Source organism: Triticum aestivum, chromosome 2B (assembly GCF_018294505.1).
Source record: "Triticum aestivum cultivar Chinese Spring chromosome 2B, IWGSC CS RefSeq v2.1, whole genome shotgun sequence".
Taxonomy (NCBI): Eukaryota; Viridiplantae; Streptophyta; class Magnoliopsida; order Poales; family Poaceae; genus Triticum; species Triticum aestivum.
Window position 1 is genome coordinate 251,555,898 of NC_057798.1, and position 12,603 is coordinate 251,568,500.

A 12,603-nucleotide genomic window follows, 5' to 3' on the forward strand; every position below is an offset into this window, starting at 1 on the left:
ATGATGATGCTTAATTGGGATTGAGTTGGGTGAACCTTCTCAATGTTTAACAACCACCATGATAGTTAAATAAAATTTATTTCTTTGTTGTAGGGAAAAATTGGCTTTATGCAAAACTGTAACCATATAGCTTTCCACCAGCCATATTGCATGTAGTGATAGCAATTATTCTGTTCATTACTCTATGTGTTACATTGCCAGCATATTCCATGTGCTGACCCGTTCGGGCTGCAACATTCATGTTGCAGACTTTTCAGATGACGAGTAAGGAGCCATAGGTCGTTGTCTTGACTCAGCTATGCCGTTGGAGTTGATGGACTCACTTTATCTTCCAAGCCTTCCGCTGTTATCGTTTTAGATGGCCTTAAGCCATATTATTGTAATAAGTTCTCTTTTGAGACATTCGATGTAATAAGTGTGTGATTGCTACTCTGTTATAAATCCTCAAGTACTATGCGCGTCAGCATTACCGATCCAGGGATGACACTGATGCACAGAGACTAGACTGTTTGAGGTCTGGTCGCTACAAGATGGTATCAGAGCACACGCTGACTGTAGGACACGACCACTAAGCTAAAGACCATAGTACACTCTTCTCTACTCATTTCTGACTCCTCTCCCTTTTCTACTCTATAGGATGGCGGATGCAAGGAACAAGTTCGCGCAACCGGATGAAGATACACCTTTTGGACGACACTTGAAGGAAGTCACTAGGTACCTGAGCATAGGAATACCAAGTTTCATCGGGACCTACATCGCCACTTTACCAGAAGAGGAGCGTTAGATGATTCAAGTTCAAGTTCCAGGAAGGACATTCATGCCAGTCACTAAGCCCATAGAGTTTTCCTTTGATGCACCAACCTGGAGTCTAGGAAAGAGCATGGCAGCCCACATCGCCATGGGACGCATTGGAGAAGTTTACCACAAGGACCTCAAGGATACTATCTACTAGATTTGTGGGCGCCGAGATGAGCAATGGGAGATGATCAGCACCAGGAAGGACAGGTCCATTGCAACTTTTATCCAGGAATTAAACTAGCACATTCATCGCTAGGAGAACCAGATGTGCGCATGCATGATAAATCTGAAGAAGGCAATGACCAGGATCACGGAGCTGGAAGAAGAACTTAAGTCTACACGCGATGGATACGAGGTGGAAATGAAGATACTCGTGGAGAAGAATCACGATTTGACAAGGAAGCTAGGTGTGTTCATGGGAGACCCAGCGCCAGGAGGAGAAGACGATGATTCCACTTGTCCGGAGAACTACATCATCATCAAGGACACCGACTCAGATCTCGACGATAGCGATGATGACTATGTTTATGAAGCTGGAGCAGATATCATGGAGTCTTCCACCGATCAAGCTTTCTAGTCAACCACCATATCAGTAGTAGTATTCCCCCATGTATATAGTATAGTCCGAGCACTTTTGTAACGATAGTTAGACCGATTGTATGCCCTTGTTTGAATTGATTGAAGTGATATTGATTGTGTTCATCTCATGAGCATATGGGTAGTGTTTTCCCCTAGACCTCAATCTATTCTGTTTTCTCATCTTTTCTAAAACCTATCAGATGCCTCCGAGACGTGACGATGGATTTGCTTTACCACCGGAGCTCACCCAGTTGATCCAGCAGCAGAATACCCTGATGCAGCTGCTAGTCCAGAATCAGAACCAAGGCAACAGCAACAACAACCCACCACCACCACCACCTGTTGATCACTTAGCCCGTTTCCTAAGGCTGAATCCGCCGGTGTTTTCCAGTAGCACCGAGCCGATAGTTGCAGATGATTGGCTCCACAAGATTGGAAGGGAGTTGACCACTGCAGGATGCACAGATGCAGAGAGAGTGCGTTTTGCCGCACACCAGCTTGATGGACCGGCGGCATCATGGTGAGAGAATTTCACAGCCACTTACCACATCGACACTATCAGATGGGATTAGTTTCAGCAGGCTTTCCGCACTGCCCATTGATAACCCACAAGTGTAGGGGATCGCAACAGCTTTCGAGGGTGAAGTACAACCCAAATTTATCGATTCGACACATGGGGAGCCAAAGAATATTCTTGAGTATTAGCAGCTGAGTTGTCAATTCAACCACACCTCGATAACTTAGTATCTGCAGCAAAGTATTTAGTAGCAAAGTAGTATGATAATAATGGTAAAAATAGCAATGGTAACAATAACAATAGCAAAAGTAAAGATAAATGTTTTTGGGTTTTTGTAGTAGTTGTAACAGTAGCAACGGAAAAGTAAATAAGCGAAGAGCAATATATGAAAAGCTCGTAGGCAATGGATCAGTGATGGATAATTATGCCGGATGCGATTCCTCATGTAATAGCTATAACATAGGGGTGACACAGAACTAGCTCCAGTTCATCAATGTAATGTAGGCATGTATTCCGTAAATAGTCATACATGCTTATGGAAAAGAACTTGCATGACATCTTTTGTCCTACCCTCCCGTGGCAGCGGGGTCCTAGCGGAAACTAAGGGATATTAAGGCCTCCTTTTAATAGAGAACTGGACCAAAGCATTAACACATAGTGAATACATGAACTCCTCAAACTACGGTCATCACCGAGAAGTATCCCGATTATTGTCACTTCGGGGTTGTCGGATCATAACACATAATAGGTGACTATAGACTTGCAAGATAGGATCAAGAACACACATATATTCATGAAAACATAATAGGTTCAGATCTGAAATCATGGCACTCGGGCCCTAGTGACAAGCATTAAGCATAGCAAAGTCATAGCAACATCAATCTCAGAACATAGTGGATACTAGGGATCAAACCCTAACAAAACTAACTTGATTACATGGTAAATCTCATCCAACCCATCACCGTCCAGCAAGCCTACGATGGAATTACTCACGCACGGCGGTGAGCATCATGAAATTGGTGATGGAGGATGGTTGATGATGACGACGGCGACGAATCCCCCTCTCCGGAGCCCCGAACGGACTCCAGATCAGCCCTCCCGAGAGAGATTAGGGCTTGGCGGCGGCTCCGTGTCGTAAAACGCGATGAAACTTTCTCTCTGATTTTTTTCTCCCCGAGACGGAATATATGGAGTTGGAGTTGAGGTCGGTGGAGGTCAAGGGGCCCACGAGATAGGGGGCGCCCTACGGGGGGCGCCCCCTGTGTCGTGGACAGGCTATGGCCCCCCTAACATTAATTCTTTCGCCAAAAATTCTTATTAATTCCAAAAAGTGCCTCCGTGGATTTCCAGGACATTCCGAGAACTTTTCTTTTCTACACATAAAACAACATCATGGTAGTTCTGCTGAAAACAGCGTCAGTCTGAGTTAGTTTCATCCAAATCATGTAAGTTAGAGTCCAAAACAAGGGCAAAAGTGTTTGGAAAAGTAGATACGTTGGAGACGTATCAACTCCCCCAAGCTTAAACCTTTGCTTGTCCTCAAGCAATTCAGTTGATAAACTAAAAGTGATAAAGAAGAACTTTTACAAACTCTGTTTGCTCTTGTTGTTGTAAACATGAAAAGCCAGCATTCAAGTTTCAGCAAATATCATGAGCTAACCATATTCACAATAACACTTAGCTCTCACAATTACTCATATCAATAGCATAATCAGCTAGCGAGCCATAATAATAAAACTCGGATGACAACACTTTTTCAAAATAATCATAACATGATATAACAAAATGGTATCTCGCTAGCCCTTTCTGAGACCGCAAAACATAAATGCAGAGCACCTTTAAAGATCAAGGACTGACTAAACATTGTAATTCATGGTAAAGGAGATCCAGTCAAGTCATACCCATTATAAACCAGTAATAATGAATGCAAATGACAGTGTGCTCTCCAGCGGGTGTTTTTAATAATAAGGGTGATGACTCAACACAAAAAGTAAATAGATAGGCCCTTCGCAGAGGGAAGCAGGGATTCGTAGAGGTGCCAGGGCTCGATTTTAAAATAGAGATTGAATAACATTTTGAGCGGCATACTTTTGCTGTCAACACAACAACTATGAGATGGCTGTATCTTCCATACTACATGCATTATAGGTAGTTCCCAAACAGAATGGTAAAGGTTTATACTCCCCCAACCACCAACAAGCATCAATACATGGCTTGCTCGAAACAACGAGTGCCTCCAACATACAACAGCCCTGGGGGAGTTTTTTTAATTATTTTGATTTGCTTTGATCTTTTTGGATCATGGGACTGGGCATCCCGGTTACCGGCCCCTTCTCGTGAATGAGGAGCGGAGTCCACTCCTCTTGAGAATAACCCACCTAGCATGGAATATATTGGTAGCCCTAGTTGTAACATGAGCCGCTCGAGCATACAAAACAGAATTTCATTTGAAGGTTTGGAGTTTGGCACATACAAATTTACTTGGAACGGCAGGTAGATACACCATATAGGTAGGTATAGTGGACTCATATGGAACAACTTTTGGGGTTTAAGGAGTTTGGATGCACAAGAAGTATTCCCGCTTAGTACAGGTGAAGGCTAGCAAAAGACTGGGAAGCGACCAACTGAGAGAGCAACAACAGTCGTAAGCATGCATTAAAATTAATTCACACCGAGTACAAGCATGAGTAGGATATAATCCACCATGAACATAAATATCATGAAGGATATGTTGATTTGATTCAACTACATGCGTGAACATGTGCCAAGTCAAGTCACTCAATTCATTCAAAGGAGGATACCATCCCATCATATCACATCATAATCATTCTAATAGCATGTTGGCACGCAAGGTAAACCATTATAACTCATAGCTAATCAAGCATGGCACAAGTAACTATAATCTCTAAATGTCATTGCAAATATGTTTACTTCATAATAGCTGACTCAGGAACGATGAACTCATCATATTTACAAAAACAAGAGAGGTCGAGTTCATACCAGCTTTTCTCATCCCAATAAGTCCATCATATATCGTCATTATTGCCTTTCACTTGCACGACCGAACGATGTGTATAATAATAAGAGTGCATGTGCATTGGACTAAGCTGGAATCTGCAAGCATTCAACTCAAGAGAGAAGACAAGTAATATGGGCTCTAAATTAAATAAACAATCATGCATATAAGAGCCACTAAGCATTTTCAATATGGTCTTCTCGACCCCCAAAGGAAAGAAAAGAAAATAAAACTATTTACACGGGAAAGCTCCCAACAAGTAAAAGAAGAACGAGAAGTCTTTTTTGGGGTTTTCATTTTAATTTCTACTACAGGCAAGGAAATTAAACTAACTAATTTTTTGGTTTTTTCTCAAGGTTTATCAAACACACAAGAAGAAAACTAGAAAAAGAAATTTAAACTAGCATGGATAATACAATGAAAGAGTATGAGCACCGACGACTAGTGTGTGAACATGAATATAAAGTCGGTGAGAAATACGTACTCCCCCAAGCTTAGGCTTTTGGCCTAAGTTGGTTTAATACCAGGGACCATCGCTACTCTCCCCGGTGTAATGAGAGGGTAATCAGGATACCACTGACTGGTCATCTCCGAATCCCACTGGACAGATGATGCACGATAAGGGTCCAGTTCAGGTTCCGGCTCAGGTTCAGGTTTTGGAGTAAAAGCTTGGGCTCGATGATTGTTCACTGCTTCCAGTGTGACAAGAAATTTTTCTGCAAGCAAATCAAACAATAGAGGCGCAGGCAAAATAATAATCTCAAAGTGTTTCTTATTGAATCTAAGTTTATAAAAGAGCATCCTATCTTCGTTGTCAATAATAAACTTATGTGCTACCATGCTCTTGTAATCTAAAATGTGAGGAGGCAATTTTATCTCTTCCTCCTCAAGATGCCTAATGGGTATCTGAAAATGTTTAGCAAGACGTGAAGCATAGATACCTCCAAATATGGGGCCTTTTGTACGATTAAGGGCTAGCCGTTTAGCAATGACGGCACCCATATTAAAACTATTGTCCCCAAGCAAAGCATGTTGAAGAATGATAATATCAGGAACACTCAAGTTTCCACTATTCCCACGACCAATCAAGCATCTACTAGCAAATATGGCAAAGTAGCGTAAAACAGGAAAGTGTATGCTAGAGACTTTTGCTTCGGAACCCTTCTTTGGCTCCTCTACAGCGATAGTATTAACAAACCCAGCCACATCTTCACGATGGGGTTCCTCTAATTCTCCCGCATAAGGTATCCTACATACCGCGCAAAAATGACGTAAAGACATTTCTTTGAACTCATCATATAAGTGAAATGATATTGCAGGCGGTGACTTCTTAGGATAAAAATAAAAGTTTTGCACGAAAGTATTGGTGAGTAAGAGATACTGATCGATTCGGTCGTTGATGAAACCGGTGAGGCCTGCAGTCTCGATTAAAGCATAAAAGTCTTCATGAATTCCAGCCTCTTTCAAGAAATCATCACATGGCCATTAACACGGTCGTACTTCCACTAAGCGAGGAAGATTATACTTGGCTTTTTCCTTCTCTTTAGCTTGTTTTTCCTGAGAGCCTTGGCTAGAAGAGCCCCTCAAAAGTCTCGTTAACATTCTATGAAAATTTCTGAAATTTTAGTAACTTCAAAATAAAAGTGCATAAAACTAAATAAGATTGATAGCAACTACTCCTACAAGTGCCTAGAGCCCATATCATGCATTGGAATTGCTTGGGACCTCAAAAATTTAACATGCAAGCTGAAGAACATGGTCACCTAAGCAGCAAAAATTTGCAATGAATAACGCACTAGAACAAAAACTAATTGGACCAATGGAGGAGTCACATACCAAGCAACAATCTCCCAAAGCAGTTTTGTGAATGGAGCTTTGAGCTAAGAGATCGAAAATCGCAGCAAAACGAGCTAGAACTCGTGCTTGAGCTGGATGGTGATTTTTCTGGGTAGAAGATGAAGTGTGTGGGAGCTGGCATAAGTGGAGGCGGAGCCACCATGGGCCCACGAGACAGGGGGCGCGCCCTACAAGGGGGCGCGCCCTCCTCTCTCGTGGCCAGGTGCTTGCCCCTCCTGTAGTGTTTTCAGTGCCTAAAATCCTCAAATATTCCAGAAAAAATCATACTAAATTTGCAGGGCATTTGGAGCACTTTTATTTTTGGACTATTTTTTTATTGCACGGATAATTCAGAAAACAGAGGGATAATACTATTTTTGCTTTATTTATTCTAAATAACAGAAAGTAAAAGGAGGGTACAGGAGGTTGTGCCTTCTAGTTTCATCCATCTCATGATCATCAAAATGAACCCGCTAACAAGGTTGATCAAGTCTTGTTAGCAAACTCATTCTGAATAACACGGAGCCGGAGAAATTTCGAATAACACTAAGTTACCTCAACGGGGATATGAAAATCCCCAACAATAATAATATCATATTTTTTCTTGACAGTAGGAAGAGGAAATTCAAAACCTCCAAAATGATAGTTGGAACTTTTTCAATAGAATTGATGCTATGAACTTGAGATTGTTTCCTCGGAAAGTGTACCGTATGATCATTGCCATTAACATGAAAAGTGACATTGCCTTTGTTGCAACCAATAACAGCCCCTACAGTATTAAGAAAAGGTCTACCAAGGATAATAGACATACTATCATCCTCGGGAATATCAAGAATAACAAAGTCCGTTAAGATAGTGACATTTGCAACCACAACAGGCACATCCTCACAAATACCGACAGGTATAGCAGTTGATTTATCAGCCATTTGCAAAGATATTTCAGTAGGTGTCAACTTATTCAATTCAAGTCTACGATATAAGGAGAGAGGCATAACACTAACACCGGCTCCAAGATCACATAAAGCAGTTCTAACATAATTTCTTTTAATGGAGCATGGTATAGTTGTCACACCCGGATCTCCAAGTTTCTTTGGTATTCCACCCTTAAAAGTGTAATTAGCTTCCGATATCTTTCTTTTATTTGTGATGATATCCTTCATATACTTAGCATAAGGATTTACTTTAAGCATATCAGTTAAGCGCATACATAAGAAAATAGGTCTAATCATTTCAGCAAAGCGCTCAAAATCCTCATCATCCTTTGACTTGGATGGTTTAGGAGGAAAGGGCATGGGTTTCTGAACCCATGGTTCTCTTTCTTTCCCGTGCTTCCTAGCAACAAAATCTCCCTTATCATAACGTTGATTCTTTGATTGTGGGTTATCAAGATCAACAGCAGGTTCAATCTCTACATCATTGTTTTTGCTAGGTTGAGCATCAACATGAACTTTATCATTAACATTATCACTAGGTTCATGTTCATCACCTGATTGTGTTTCAGCATCAGAGATAGAAATATCATTGGGATTCTCAGGTGTGTCCACGGTAGGTTCACTAGAAGCATGCAACATTCTATCATTTTTGTTTTTGTTTTTCTTAGAAGAACTAGGTGCCTCTAAATTATTTCTCTGAGAATCTTGCTCGATTCTCTTAGGGTGGCCTTCAGGATACAAAGGTTCCTGAGTCATTCTACCAGTTCTAGTAGCCACTCTAACGGCAAAGTCATTTTTATTATTCAATTCATCAAGCAAATCATTTTGAGCTTTGAGTACTTGCTCAGGTTGAGTAGCAACCATTGAAGCAGATTTGCTAACGCGGTGAAGTTCATCTTTAACTCTAGCCAGATTATCACCTATGCGTCCTATCTCGAAAGCATTATTCTTTAACTCTCTACCAACATAAGCATTAAAACTTTCTTGTCTAGCCATAAAGTCATCAAATTCATCTAAGCATGGGCTATGAAATTTAGTAGAGGGTATTTCAACTCTATCATATCTATAGAGAGAATTTACTTTCACTACCTGTGTCGAGTTATCAAGACAATGTGGTTCTTCAGGCGGTAAATTAAGACCATGTATTTCTTCAATAGGCGGTAAATTCTTAACATCTTCAGCTTTAATACCTTTTTCTTTCATTGATTTCTTTGCCTCTTGCATATCTTCAGGACTGAGAAATAAAACACCTCTCTTCTTCGGAGTGGGTTTAGGAATAGGCTCAGGAGTTGGCTCAATTGGTTCAGGAATTACTTCAGGAACTGGCTCAGGAAGAGTCCAATTATTTTCATTAGCCAACATATTATTCAATAATATTTCAGCTTCGTCGACTGTTCTTTCCCTAAAAACACAACCAGCACAACTATCCAAGTGGTCCTTGGAAGCATCAGTTAGTCCATTATAAAAGATATCAAGTATTTCATTTTTCTTAAGAGGATGATCAGGCAAAGCATTAAGTAACCAGAGAAGCCTCCCCCAAGCTTGTGGGAGACTCTCTTCTTTGATTTGCACAAAATTATATATTTCCCGCAAGGCAGCTTGTTTCTTATGAGCAGGCAAATCTTTAGCAGAGAAGTAATAAATCATATCCTGGGGACTACGCACACAACTAGGAGCAAGAGAATTATACCAAGTCTTAGCATCACCCTTTAATGAGAACGGAAATATCTTAAGGATATATAAGCAGCGAGACTTCTCATCATGAGTAAACATGGTGGCTATATCATTCAACTTGGTAAGATGTGCCACAAAAGTTTCAGATTCAAGGCCATAAAAAGGATCGGATTCAACTAAAGTAATAATGTCAGGATCAACAGAGAATTCATAATCCTTATCAGTAATGCAGCTAGGTGAAGTAGCAAAAGCAGGATCGGGTTTCATTCTAGCATTAAGAGACTACTGCTTCCATTTAGCTAATAATTTTTTAAGATCATTTCTATCATTGCAAGAAAGAATTTCCATAGCAGCTGCTTCATTCATAACATAACCCTTAGGAACAACAGGTAATACATAATCATTGGGGGAGCATTCATCATCACTATCATCAATAATAGGTTCTTCAATATTTTCATCCCCCCTAACTCTAGCAAGTTGTTCATATAGAAATTCACCTAATGGCAAAGTAGTATCACGCACAGAAGTAGTTTCATCACGCATAGCAGAAGTGGCATCATCAATAACATGCGACATATCAGAATTCATAGCAGTAGCAAGTTTAGGTGTCGCAAGCCTACTAATAACGGAAGGAGAATCTAGTGCAGAGCTAGATGGCAGTTCCTTACCCCCCCCCCCCGTAGTTGAGGGCAAAATCTTGGTCTTAGCGTCTTTCAAGTTCTTAATAGTGATCAACAGATATAAATCCCAAGTGACTCTGAGAATAGAGCTATGCTCCCCGACAACGGCGCCAAAAATTAGTCTTGATAACCCACAAGTGTAGGGGATCACAACAGGTTTCGAGGGTGAAGTACAACCCAAATTTATTGATTCGACACAAGGGGAGCCAAAGAATATTCTTGAGTATTAGCAGCTGAGTTGTCAATTCAACCACACCTGGATAACTTAGTATCTGCAGCAAAGTATTTAGTGGCAAAGTAGTATGATAATAATGGTAACAATAGCAACAGTAAAGATAAATGTTTTTGGGTTTTTTAGTAGTTGTAACAGTAGCAATGGAAAAGTAAATAAGCGAAGAACAATATATGAAAAGCTCGTAGGCAATGGATTAGTGATGGATAATTATGCCGGATGCGATTCCTCATGCAATAGTTATAACATAGGGTGATATAGAACTAGCTCCAGTTCATTAATGCAATGTAGGCATGTATTCCGTAAATAGTCATACGTGCTTATGGAAAAGAACTTGCATGACATCTTTTGTCCTACCCTCCCGTGGCAGCGGGGTCCTAGCGGAAACTAAGGGATATTAAGGCCTCCTTTTAATAGAGAACCGGACCAAAGCATTAACACATGGTGAATACATGAACTCCTCAAACTACGGTCATCACCGAGAAGTACCCCGATTATTGTCACTTCGGGGTTGTCGGATCATAACACATAATAGGTGACTATAGACTTGCAATATAGGATCAAGAACACGCATATATTGATGAAAACATAATAGGTTCAGATCTGAAATCATGACAGTCAGGCCCTAGTGACAAGCATTAAGCATAGCAAAGTCATAGCAACATCAATCTCAGAACATAGTGGATACTAGGGATCAAACCCTAACAAAACTAACTTGATTACATGGTAAATCTCATCCAACCCATCACCGTCCAGCAAGCCTATGATGGAATTACTCACGCACAGCAGTGAGCATCATGAAATTGGTGATGGAGGATGGTTGATGATGACGACGGCGATGAATCCCCCTCTCCGGAGCCCCGAACGGACTCCAGATCTGCCCTCCTGAGAGAGATTAGGGCTTGGCGGCGGCTCCGTGTCGTAAAACGCGATGAAACTTTCTCTCTGATTTTTTTCTCCCCGAGACAGAATATATGGAGTTGGAGTTGAGGTCGGAGGAGGTCCAGGGGGCCCACGAGATAGGAGGCCGCGCCCTAGGGGGGGCGCCCCCTATCTCGTGGACAGGCTGTGGGCCCCTGGCATTAATTCTTTCGCCAAAAATTCTTATTAATTCCAAAAAGTGCCTCCGTGGATTTATAGGACATTCCGAGAACTTTTCTTTTCTACACATAAAACAACATCATGGTAGTTCTGCTGAAAACAGCGTTAGGCCGGGTCATGTAAGTTAGAGTCCAAAACAAGGGCAAAAGTGTTTGGAAAAGTAGATACGTTGGATACGTATAACCCATGTTTCAGCAGGAGCTATGGCCATGAAGAAGCGCGAGTTTTGCAACTTGCACCAAGGAGGACGCACAGTAGGCCAGTATGGGGATGACTTTAGTAAGTTAGCATGTTATGCCCCTGATGACGTTGCTACAGACGCTGCTAAGCAGGAGAAGTTTCTGGAAGGACTGAATGATGAGCTGAGCATGCAGTTGATGGTGGCAAACTTCAACAACTACCAGGAGTTGGTAGATAGAGCGCTCATGATTGAAGGGAAGCAGCAGCAGATTGACAACCGCAAGAGGAAGTATGGACAAGGGAAGTACAATTCAGGAGCTCAACAGAAACCCCGTTTTACCTCAAATTCGGGAGGAGACATTCACCATAACCGTGGAGGTCATAATTCAAAGGGAGGGATTCCGCATAACCATAGTGGCCCCAAGAATGGAGATGGGAATGGAGGAAGCAACGGCCAGAACCGTTCCAACCCAGCAACGCCCGCCAAGAAGAATTTAAGTCACGTTACTTGCTACAAGTGCCAAAAGACTAGACATTATGCCAATGAATATCCTGAAGCTAAGAATGGAAATGGCAATGGAAGATCTGGGAAGAAGCCCAACCCTTTCAACTGGGGACAAGTGAACCACATTAGCGTGGAGGAGGTTGAAGCACAGCCGGATGCAGTAATAGGTAAGTTTTTGGTTAAGACATTTACTGCAATCGTTCTTTTTTATACTGGTGCATCGCATTCATACATATCAAGGGGATTTGTGGAAAAGGATAAGTTGCCCACCAAAGTCCTTAGAACACCTATGTTAGTAAGATCGTCGGGAGCGGAACATATGGCAAGTCAAGGATGTTTTTAGATGCCATTGACCATAGGTAGGCATGTTTTCCCCTCAGATCTGATAATTCTGGAGTCGCGAGGATTGGATGTGATTCTGGGTATGGATTAGCTATTGATGTATGGAGGAAACATTGATTGCGCCAGTAAGTCGGTTTTACTCACCACCCCAGAAGGAAGAAGGATTAGGTATGTATCCAGGTATATGCCGAAGAGGACTCGAGTGAATTCC